The sequence below is a fragment of the Lactuca serriola genome, chromosome 4, assembly GCF_051521515.1.
Source record: "Lactuca serriola cultivar US96UC23 chromosome 4, Lser_US96UC23_V15, whole genome shotgun sequence".
Classification (NCBI taxonomy): Eukaryota; Viridiplantae; Streptophyta; class Magnoliopsida; order Asterales; family Asteraceae; genus Lactuca; species Lactuca serriola.
Window position 1 is genome coordinate 11679965 of NC_136411.1, and position 11205 is coordinate 11691169.

The 11205-nt window shown below is 30.3% G+C and overlaps 1 long non-coding RNA gene across 11 annotated transcripts; it reads right to left on the reverse strand.

Annotated features, from left to right (window-relative positions):
- Positions 1-468: 468 nt before the first annotated feature.
- LOC145101035 (uncharacterized) lies at positions 469-6745 on the reverse strand. Of its 11 annotated transcripts, none has more exons than XR_013705428.1 (7): positions 6112-6745; positions 3366-3542; positions 3211-3257; positions 3053-3105; positions 2891-2964; positions 1161-1694; positions 469-797 (listed from the first exon to the last, which is right to left on the reverse strand). It is a non-coding gene; the product is annotated as an uncharacterized LOC145101035 (long non-coding RNA). The 11 variants fall into 11 exon arrangements; XR_013705429.1 differs by having other exon boundaries at positions 3366-3553; XR_013705425.1 differs by having other exon boundaries at positions 3366-5318.
- Between the last annotated feature and the right edge of the window lie 4460 nt (positions 6746-11205).

An 11205-nucleotide genomic window follows, 5' to 3' on the forward strand; every position in this document is an offset into this window, starting at 1 on the left:
ATGAATAAATAATATCTTTCTATTTGTTAGTTTTCAAAATTAATAAAGTTTCAAGGGTTAAAGATTTAAATTGATAAAATTTAGGGTCTTTTCTAAAACTACAACGTAAACCGAATGTATAAAATTGTAATATTACATTTTATCGATAGAATGATTGACACACATATTAATACAATAATTGAAATAATATGTCAGTTGCCATTCATAAACTGGGGGTATATGTCACGAAGATGGGGCATTTTAATAAAGTTATAAATTAGTCGATCGTTAATAATATGAACTAGAAAGTTTCCCCCCGCGTTGCGAGGGACACAAGGTGTTGCTTTTGCAACAAAAAGTAAAGTATGTTGCCTAAGTTGTTAGCCACAATAAAGTACGTTGCCATTGTAGGAGATTTGTCCATTTACAAACGTGTAAATGTTATAATAAGAAAATTTTGAAAATACAATCTGTGTTAATAAGAAAAGATATCAAAGTGTTGTATGCTATTAAAAAATAAAATTACATTGCTAAATTGAAAGAGATTATACAGCAGGTCTTCTCATCCGGTTAAACTTTCCACAATGAAATTAAACCACATCATTATCTAAGACTAAGACCGATATCCCATGCAGCTATCAATTTCTCCAACACTAAAAATTCATACAATACTGAATTCTCCACTTGTAAGATTCATTCCACGCAAAAATGTGTAGATCTCGTCTGATGAATCAAGAGCACATGAGCAACCATAAACATATCAGAATACCACCAAGGCAACCATCATCACAAGGGCAAAAAAGTCAACACAGGAGCATCTGCGATCCATCCAAATTGAAACAGTCACAAAGAAACATGAAACACCAAGATAAACCAAAAAATATACTCGTATGCCAATATCAGATTTTCAATGTCAGAATTTCAGATGCATCAGATTTTCATAATCAGGATTTTAGATACATCATATTTTACTATTATAGATTTTCAAAACCATAGTTACAATATGAGAATTTCAAAATCTTCACTTCAACAGTAATCTATATAAGAAAGCAGTAGGATATATAAGAAATCAGTAAGCTATATAAGAAATCTGAAATCTCATAAAATTTAATCACTGTTTAATTTTTCAAACTTCAGCTATTCTAGTTATGCAAAAATTTCTATTACATGGAAAAACTTACCGGAATCAATTCCAAAACCTCCTCTATAACAAAATTAAATGTTCCTTGGGCCTGCAACATAAAAATGATACAAAAGAGGTTCCTAAATGTTAAAAGTAAGACATGAGTACATTATCAGAACCAAGTATGGGATTGTTCTAAAAAGCTCCTTTACTCACCCATCACTGAAAATTCTTTCGAAACACAAGAACTACAGGTCTTCGGAAAGCAACGGGAACTCATGGAAGAAGCAGATTAGTAATGGAATCAGAAAGAATGCAGACAATTTCATAAAATGTCCGTCTAAAAAAAATGAATCCCAAGTTGCAAAAAAAAAACTATAATCAAGGGACCATTTCTGCCAACTCTGCACAACCGTTTTCATGCGTAAATATTATTAACATTTTTGGAAAGAAAGAGAGAAGGTATGTTATAAGTTTATATAAAGATTTTTTTTTCCACGACTTTTTATAATACCTGAACTCAAATAGAGCACTGCAACTATGGTGGCTGCCATTTATAAGGTCGCCAAGCTTCTTCAACTTCTCCTCTTCACTGCAAAAACAATTTCAATATTACCCTCCATATTGTAGACTTTAAAAAGATATAAACAAACTGTATTTATAAAAAAATATAAAATCCTAGAAAATAATTAGAATCACTCGGAGTTTAATGACACTGCATCCTTGAAAGCATATAAACATTTCGATTCTGAGCACACATGCAAGGCTCTCTGATAACACAAATTTACAAAAAAAAAAATGTGAAGTGTACAGTGGTCCAAAAAATAATCACAAAGGAACAACTTTTTGTAAAGTAATAAAAAAAAATTAAGTGATGGGATACATGAGAAAGTACATCTAGTAAAGAAGTGAAGAAGCACAGTCAAGAAATATAGAATCCAAGCTTTTACTTGGCTTTAAATCATCCCAAATACAACTATGTAGTACAGAAATTAAAAAAAAAAAGAGATCTTTCTTAGTGGCATAGTGAATGCAGGATACATCTGGCAACAAACCATGTAACCCACTTTACTCGAAACAAAATTATAAAACAATAAGAACGAAAGTAGAAAAATTCATAAAAACAACTAACATGTTTAACAAAGCACAAGTATAGCAGGAACCTACAAACATGACTTAAAGTTCCAACAGAAGAAGCATGGTTTTTTTTTTGACAAAACTCACATCAAAGTAATAACAATCATCAAGCTATATAAATTTTATGGAACTCAACCTACTCCATCACCGGGCACGGGTCTTTTTTTTCCTTTTTTTTAAGTGGGCTTTGTTGGTAAAAGCATTTTTTACCAAGTAGAATGCTATAAATGGCGATTTCCAAAAAATAGAATGCTATAAAATATGTTTTTTTACCGCTGCCCAGTGTTTTTTTTGTTTTCCTTTTCTGACTTTATGAATTTATATGTTCAAATAAATTATTTGAAATTTGAAAATTAACAGCAAATATGTTTGATTTTTCAGAAAAAAGATTAACTACATTATAAACCTGCAAAACAATAGATACACACAAAAAAAAAAACCATTTATGTCAAAGACTCAAGGTTTCAACATCGGGTTGCAAGTTGAAATACATGTAAGTAATGTACTGGACAAAATAATTGTTAATTTTCATGTGAATAAGTACCAAATTTTTTTAACATAAAAGTAAATTTTCAAACCATAGAGTTTGAAAGAATTAAACATGACTACGTTAGCAAGTGAACGGACAAAAAAGTGAAATACTGAGCTTACCTTCCAAAGAGGCCAATTTGCCAAGCTTTAATGTCATCTGAGACTAATGATATGTTGTTATTTAATAAATATACCTAGGAATAAAAAATAGAAAGACAAATCATTTTCAATGGAGAAAAAATTAACAATAATAAATAAGCTTGCATGACATGAAGGTATTACTTGTCGAATAAGTGGACCATATGATCAACATGCTTCTCTACCATTCCATTAAGCTGAAAATCATAAAATATAGTAATAATGAAGACCCTTACATTCAAATTTGAAACTTCAAAGGCCATATTAAATTTTGATGGTACCACAAAAGGGAAAAACCTTACATATAAACTCCAGTACATGTGCGATGAGTTCTCTTCATGGGGTCCGCCTGCAACAAAATATGAACTTAAACAAAGCCTACAGCATTCAGATACTTCTTATAGATGATCAACATGAAATTCAACAAAAAACGCATTAAATTAATAAGATCGATTACCTAAAGCATCCAATTGGCTCTTCCCTTCCTGTATTTTTTCTTAGCAGATGAATCCACATCTGGGGTTCCATTGTTGCAATCGTTTGAAGAATTCAAATTCCCACCACAAATAGAAGAAGTAGGAACAACAACGATCGGAGCAGGGGCCAAAGCGAGGGCAATGCTACCAATCTTGACCTGAATTTATTCTAAAATCCTTTTCAAGCCATATCCATTTTTTATTATTAAAGGTGTGAATTTTTTTTGAAAAGCCCAAATTTAAAAAATAAAATAAAAAAGAAAAGAAGCTTGGCGTAACAGTAGAAGATAATCTCCTATAACAGGCCACCAATTTGCAAACAAATCACAAAGTTTCCTTAGTTACACCATGGTAAAAATTGTTCAGAATAAAAAAATCCTTATCTGAATTTTCACAAACACATGGCTTGAAAATATACTAAAGAAACAACAGATGAGTGTTATCATGTTTGAGTTAGGATAATGGAAAGAGCAAAAGAAGCAAAAAAAATAACATCAACATCTAAAAACTGAATCTTGACCGAAAACAAAATTCTTTCAGGAGTGACTTACTTTAAAACAGTTTATGTTGTAATCAATATCTTTGCCTATATGTTTTTAATAATAGTAGAAAATTAGAGAAAATAGGATTCAGAAAATTTCAATATTTCACGAAAAAATAATTCATCCAATCATGATAGCAGTCACAGTTCTGAAACTGGTGAGAGGCGGAAACGAAAACAAATGGTTACATTATTCGGCTAAAACCCTCCATTACCATCTTATGAAACAATCGATTACCTGAGGTAATATTGGTGTATACTGTTGAGACTTATTTTGATCAATCGGATTCACTAACTTATCTAAAACACATCTACGAACTACTAATCGTGAAATCCAACAGTAACGTGAGACAAAAACCAATAAGTATGTGACAATGAAGCAAGAGAAGAAGACAAATAATATGAAGCAGGAGAAGAAGGATACGACATAGATGAGTTGCATTATTAAAAATTAACGAATTTATCAATTTTATATTCAAAACATTAATAGGTATATTTAAAAAAGAAATAGGTGAAGGCGGATCAACTCGTTTTCACTGTATTAAAAATGACTCATTTCGACTCATTAGTCAACCCACCCATTTGGAAGCCATCGTCTAATTATTCATGGGTCACACCAACCAAAGGTATTGGATTTCCCCCAAAAAGAACACAAGATGATTTTCTCAAATAATTTCACTCTTTAAAGTTTTTGTCCAGGGAAAAGGTGGAATCATTCAATTTGTCCAACACAAATGGATAGAACAGCTTTTTGCTATGAATATTCGTCTCTAATTTGGTCAATTTACTCAAAAATAGTTGTTACCTAAAGCATTGCCGTTTTTTTTAAAAGAAAGTTACTTATGCTACCGGCCAAGTACACGTTTGACATATGAAGATTTGGGCAAACCACATTCCTTAAGTAACCCATCAAGTTCTGCTCATAATATATGAGCTGACAAAGAAAATTATTACAATTTGTAAATTTCTTTTATTTTTTTAATGCAAATTGGGAAATACCAATGAAGCAATGTAATTGCTCCCTAATAAGATACCGTATAGTGTAAAAGTTCAAATTTTCATATATTTTCAACAATCACATGGTTAATACTTAAAAAATTCGCCATCTTAATCACTGATGAGACAAATAGGGCAATCAGAGGGAAATATGCCTTGAATTAACATTGGATGATTAAATGATAACAAAGTACCTGTTGGACGCTTTCTTCAATGAAAAGTGTTTGTAACTTAATGAAAACCCTTTGAAACGCTTAAATCCTTAATGCAAGAAATCCACAGGGGTGTTTAGACATCAACATGAATTGAAAGTCAAATAAAACTTATAAAACTTCCTACAGATCTGGTCGTCGGTTGATAAGTTCAATTATTTGATTGGAAGCACTATTACATATATCTATTAAGCAACAAAACAACACGTTAACCAACTTAAGCAACTACTCTGTCAGTTTTAAAACCAGAATAGAAAATTTTAACTGGTGCTAGCAAATTGAAATTAGTAGAATACATGACTATTTTGTGAACTGCCAACCAAAATTTAAGAAAGCGAGAAGAAATTAACTAAGATTATTGAGGTAAACATATTCTACTATTCAATTGTTTGATAACTAAGTCAAAGTATGTCAAGCTTATAACAGCCAATTAACAACTTAAGAATTATTTCAAGTCGTAAGGAAAGTTTCAGTTTACATTAAAGATAAGAAAATCAAAGTCTCAAAACAAATGAGCACCTCTTTTTCCATGTATTAACAAAATCCTGAAAAAGAAAGATCTCATCACAACTGATCAATCGGTTATTTGATAGCAAATGTTTATATATCTGTTGATTTAACTTGGGCCTTATTTAATGAAGCTAAGTATGCACTCGTAATAGTGGGCCACCACCTCATCGAAAATCAATAGATAACAACGAAACATATAGCAAACAGTGAAAGACAAAGATCTGTACATACATAATGAAACTGAAGAAACAAAAAAGAAACAAATAAAGAGAAAAACACATTAGCTGATTTCCTCAGCCTGCTGATACAGATTCATGGAATAAGAAGGAAAAAATATAGCAAACAATAAATAAATAACAACACAGAAGAACAAAAACATAAAATAGAAACAACAGTTACATGACCTAGAAATCAAAAAAGAAGAATGATGTGAATAGATAATTGAGGGAGTGGGAAAGAAGAACTAACCAATTTCGAGTAGCTTTCTTACTCACGGCCCGACAAAAACCATAGCCGATGAAAGTTTTAGTTTACCCAGGAAGCAAAAACAAAGCCCTAATATTGACCTTCGCTGTGGAGAAAAGACATTACTGGAGGGCAAATCATAAGAGAAAAATGAGAAAGCGAGGTGTGGGTAGAATCGATTTCGAAAAAACAGGTTATCACCACACTTGGAGAGAAGACGAAATTTGAAATCACTCCCAGGAAATTCCAGATAAACAAAGGTGAAGAAGGAAAACCGAAATTAAAAGCAAAAGGGGGTCGACGACGGTGCGTTTGTGGTCTCAACACATTTAGGGCTCGAAGACGGATCGTACGTCATCATCATACTCGCCATCGTGCTATGCCCACCGTCACCGACAAATATCGGAGAAATTAACATGGAGCGGTGGGAAGCACGGATCAGGCAGTGGTTGGCGGTGGAGGGAGCACAGGATAGAAGAAGATAGGAGAGTCGATTTGGGAGGCGGTGGAAGGATCAGAAGTAAAAATTGATAGCAGAGAGAGATAGGCGGTGGAAGGATCGGGAAGCGCCTAGCAGGTACTGTTCCTAAGAATCATTTTCTCCATAATCAGAGGACCAAACAAAAAACGAAGGATCATTTGTGGAAAAAAAACCTGCGCAAAACAACCCAAAATAAAACATTTATATTGAATACAATACAAAAAACCAAGGACCATTTGTGAAAAAAAAAACCCTGCGCAAATTAGCATCACCACACTATTCCTAAGTATTGTCCAACTTTAATATATATATATATATATATATATATATATATATATATATATATATATATATATATATATATATATATATATATATATAATTTTGAAAATAATAAAATATATTATTTTCATTAAATATCCTTACATTTATATTTGATTTTCAAATCAAACCTTATATTCCTCCGCCTCGGCCGGAGGTGTAACAATTATACGGCGTAAAAATAATTGAAAATTTACTAATACATTATAATGGAACCCTTATCAACATTTGACGATAATAATAGTTTATAAATCAGTTCGTACTCGGCAGGTTACTAAAAATAATTGTTATAAGTTGTGATGTTTTATTGTTATAAATTGTAGGGCATAAAAATAATTGACAAATTACTAAAAATTCTCTTTGGATGATACAAACTCTATATTAATGAACATGAATGATTTTTTTATCATCAATTTTCACCAAGCCTAACAGATAAAACAAGATTTGTGGTGGTGTTTTAACGACAGATTAACATGTTTTGCTAATAATTAAGAACTCAAATTTATTAGAAAAAATAACACTCTGTATTTGGAATTTTAACGAGATCTTAACGAGGAGTTAATTATTAAGAAAATAAATATATATTTTTATATACATATTTCAAATCAATAATTAAGTATTAGAATGTAATATAAAAATTAGAATAAAATGTATCTTTTAAAACTTACATCTAAATTGAAGGGAGTAAAATAAAAAAACATAAAGAAAATTGAAATTCTTCTTTCAGAGTGACGGAAGATGGATGGGATGGGGACTTTGTTGTTCCCAAAGCTCAATTACATGATTTTATTCGTCTATACAGGAACACCCTTATTTAAAACCTTATAACTTATAACAATAAGTCAATAATATACATTGGCCCTTTAACTTTGAAATCCTTGGTTCCAAACAATAATATATACTGCCCATTAACTTTTAAATATTGTCATTTTATTTTTATTTATTATAATAATAATAATATATAGGAAAATGATATTTTTAATTTAAAATGATATTTTTATCGATTTTTTTAGAACGAATGTTAAGCATTCATTTTAAAATGATGTTTTTATCAAAAAAAAAAATAATAGAATACATTATGACTTTTAATTTTTAAATCTATACAAATTAAGATTAATATCAATATATTTTTTTCAAAAATATGATTATATATATATATATATATATATATATATATATATATATATATATATATATATATATATATATATATTCATGTATGATCAATTTGTCCACATGTAATTAAATCTTGTTTTTTCAAGAGATGAAAACACAAGAAACAATTTTGACCAAATAACGAAACCGAATAAAGAAGATGGCGACTCAATGAAATTTAAAATATTGTACTTTCATTTAACATGAGTGATTAAGATCTCCTTTTTGGCTCGGTTTCCCTATAAAACAAATATCGACTCACTACTTACCAATTAACAAAAAATAGAAACTGAATCATCAGTTTTAAAAATTGTTATGTTAGTATGGGTCAGTTGCATATGTTAATTCGGTTTTTTGGTTGTTATACAATTCCTTAATTTTTAATAATACTTTATAGTAACATATTAAGTAAAAGGTTTAAAATAAAATTTTAAAAAACAAAAGGTAAATTTTGAAACGTAAATAAAAGTTTGAGGAAAAAATTGAAATTTAAAATAACATTATGGGTGTGTTTGGTAGGGAGCTTTTAGCTTTTGGCTTTTGGTAAAACGTTCTAGTTTAAACAAAAAGTTTCGTTCGGTAGTACGAGCGTTTAGCTTTTAGTAAAACAAACCGCTCCGATTCTAAAAGCTACTTCATGTAGCATTTAACAAAACGCTCCTAAGCTTTTGAAATCAATTTTCATAATTACCATTAAAAATATATTTATATATTTATTTGTTTTTAATAAATTGTCCTTTTATGTAATTTTATATATTTTAAAAGCTTCCAGCTACTTTTGTCAAACATTCATATAACAAATAAAAGCTACAACTTTCCGCTATCCGCTACTAGCTAACCGCTACCCGCTTCCAGCTAACAGCTACTTTTGCCAAACACGCCCTATATGTCGAGATTAGTATATTTGAGACTGATTGATGGAAGACTACTTTGCAATAATTATTCGTGCATATATACATTTACGAGGCGAATGTCATTCCCGTACGTTGAATGAAAAACACCTATATAATTAAAGTCTTTATAAATATATATTTTTTAATATAACAATAATGTTGTTAAATTTGATATCATAATTTGTATATTAAACTGATATAATATATTGATTATTTTGAGTTATATGATAATATATACATCTATTATAACGTCATTATCTCAATAGTTTGAATGACTTCTACCCGCGAATTACACGTGTATAAAATTAAATATAATATATGGTTTAATGTTATTTATAGTTGTTATTATTGTTAATTAATTTTTTTAAATTTATTTGTTTAATGTTTTAATTTCTATCATTATAATTATTTAAAACATCAAACATTGTTTTTTTATTTTAAATGTAACAATATAATCATTTATATAGAGTTATTTTTAATTATTGTTACTATAAGTTATTCTACCTTGTACAACCAGTCAATTCAATCAAATTCAGACTTGTTTCTGCTATCTTTTAGCATTGTTAAGGGTCTGTTTGGGTGTTCTAAGCCTAGTACATTCAAGGATTGGGTGTATGGAAGTATCTGCTAAAGTTCATTGTGCAACATTCAAGACGGAAAACTCCAACACTTGGAGTTTACGGCCGTAAACTAGAGATTACGGCCATAATCTCTTGGCTGGTCGTGAACTCCTCCCTTATGTAGGATATTCCTTCATTATTCTTCTTTTCTTACACTTCCAACTCAATAACACTCATTTCTCTCTCAAGTATCATCAAGATCACTTCTATTTCCCGACAAATTGTAAGTGACTCTTCCATTTATTAATTGATACCTTTCTTAATCTAGTAAAACCCCTTGATTTCATCCGTGAAATCACCTCTTTTGGGTTAATTCTTCAAGAACAACAAGAACACACACTAGTTCTTTGGGCTGTGAACACCCCTTCAAGCTTCAAAATGTAAGTATCATTTCCATATACTAGTTATCTATTAGAAGCTATTGAAATACACCCTTGAAAACAACCATTTCACCATGAACAACAAGAGTTTATGGCCATAGCATCTCCCTTGGCCGTAAACCCCTATCAAGGACATCATTGGCCGTGAACTTCATTGGTCGTGAACATCTTTGACCGTAAACTCCCATGGTCGTAAACACCAATGGTCGTGAACACACTTGTGTTGTCGTAAACACCTTTAGAACAATCATATGTGATTGTAGCACTTCATTCCAAGTATTTCCTAGTCCCTAAGGTTGTTCCCTGTCATGATTAGTTGTTATATACACTAATTATATACATATATGTGTCATTATATGCTTAATAGGATCCGTTTGTGCTTGAGGCTTCACTTGACACTTAACATCCTATATTGATCTTACATTCGAATCACTCACTACATATGAGTTCATACCCCTAACTTATCTTTTAAATGATTTTAAATGCTTTATGGGGGAATACAAGTAGAAAACCTTATAGTTTTATTATCAATCACACGTGATTTGTAACTATCAAAACAAGAGATTTCTTATATTTCAAACTATGTTAACAAACAAACTATTTCAAATCATTTTATAAATTGACATCAAGTCATCAATAACCATTCAAATGGTTAAAAACCCTTTCTGTTTATAATAAACTCTTTATTGTTTTACAAAACCCTTTTAAACTTATATGTTGACAAAATCATGTCTATATAGATATAGTTATATAAATAAGGTTGAAAGGGCTTAGGACTGATAAATCGTTTTATTTCATATTCCTTGTTTGTTTGTGGACTTAGGGTATTGGTTGTTTGTCCGAGTGTCGTTTAAATCTTAGTTATATATTATGTATATGTATGTAGATATAAAAGTACTTAAACTCAGTTCAACACCTTTGGGTAGCAAAGGTGTACAAGCATGAACAGTCATTCAATTACAGAGCTTACTGGTAAACTATAATAGGTATAGTTTAGGATAATAATACTTACTATTTCTAGAACAATGAAACTTACAAGAGTCAGTTCATACATGAGTCAGTTCAAACATACAATAACAAGAACAAAAAGGAACATACGATAACAAGAACATAAAGAAATATACAATAAACAAGAACAGAAAGGAACATACGATAACAAGAACAGAAAGGAACATATAATAACAAGAAACAGAAAGGAACATACATCCTTTTACAAGAACAAGATAACATTAATGTGAAACTACTTC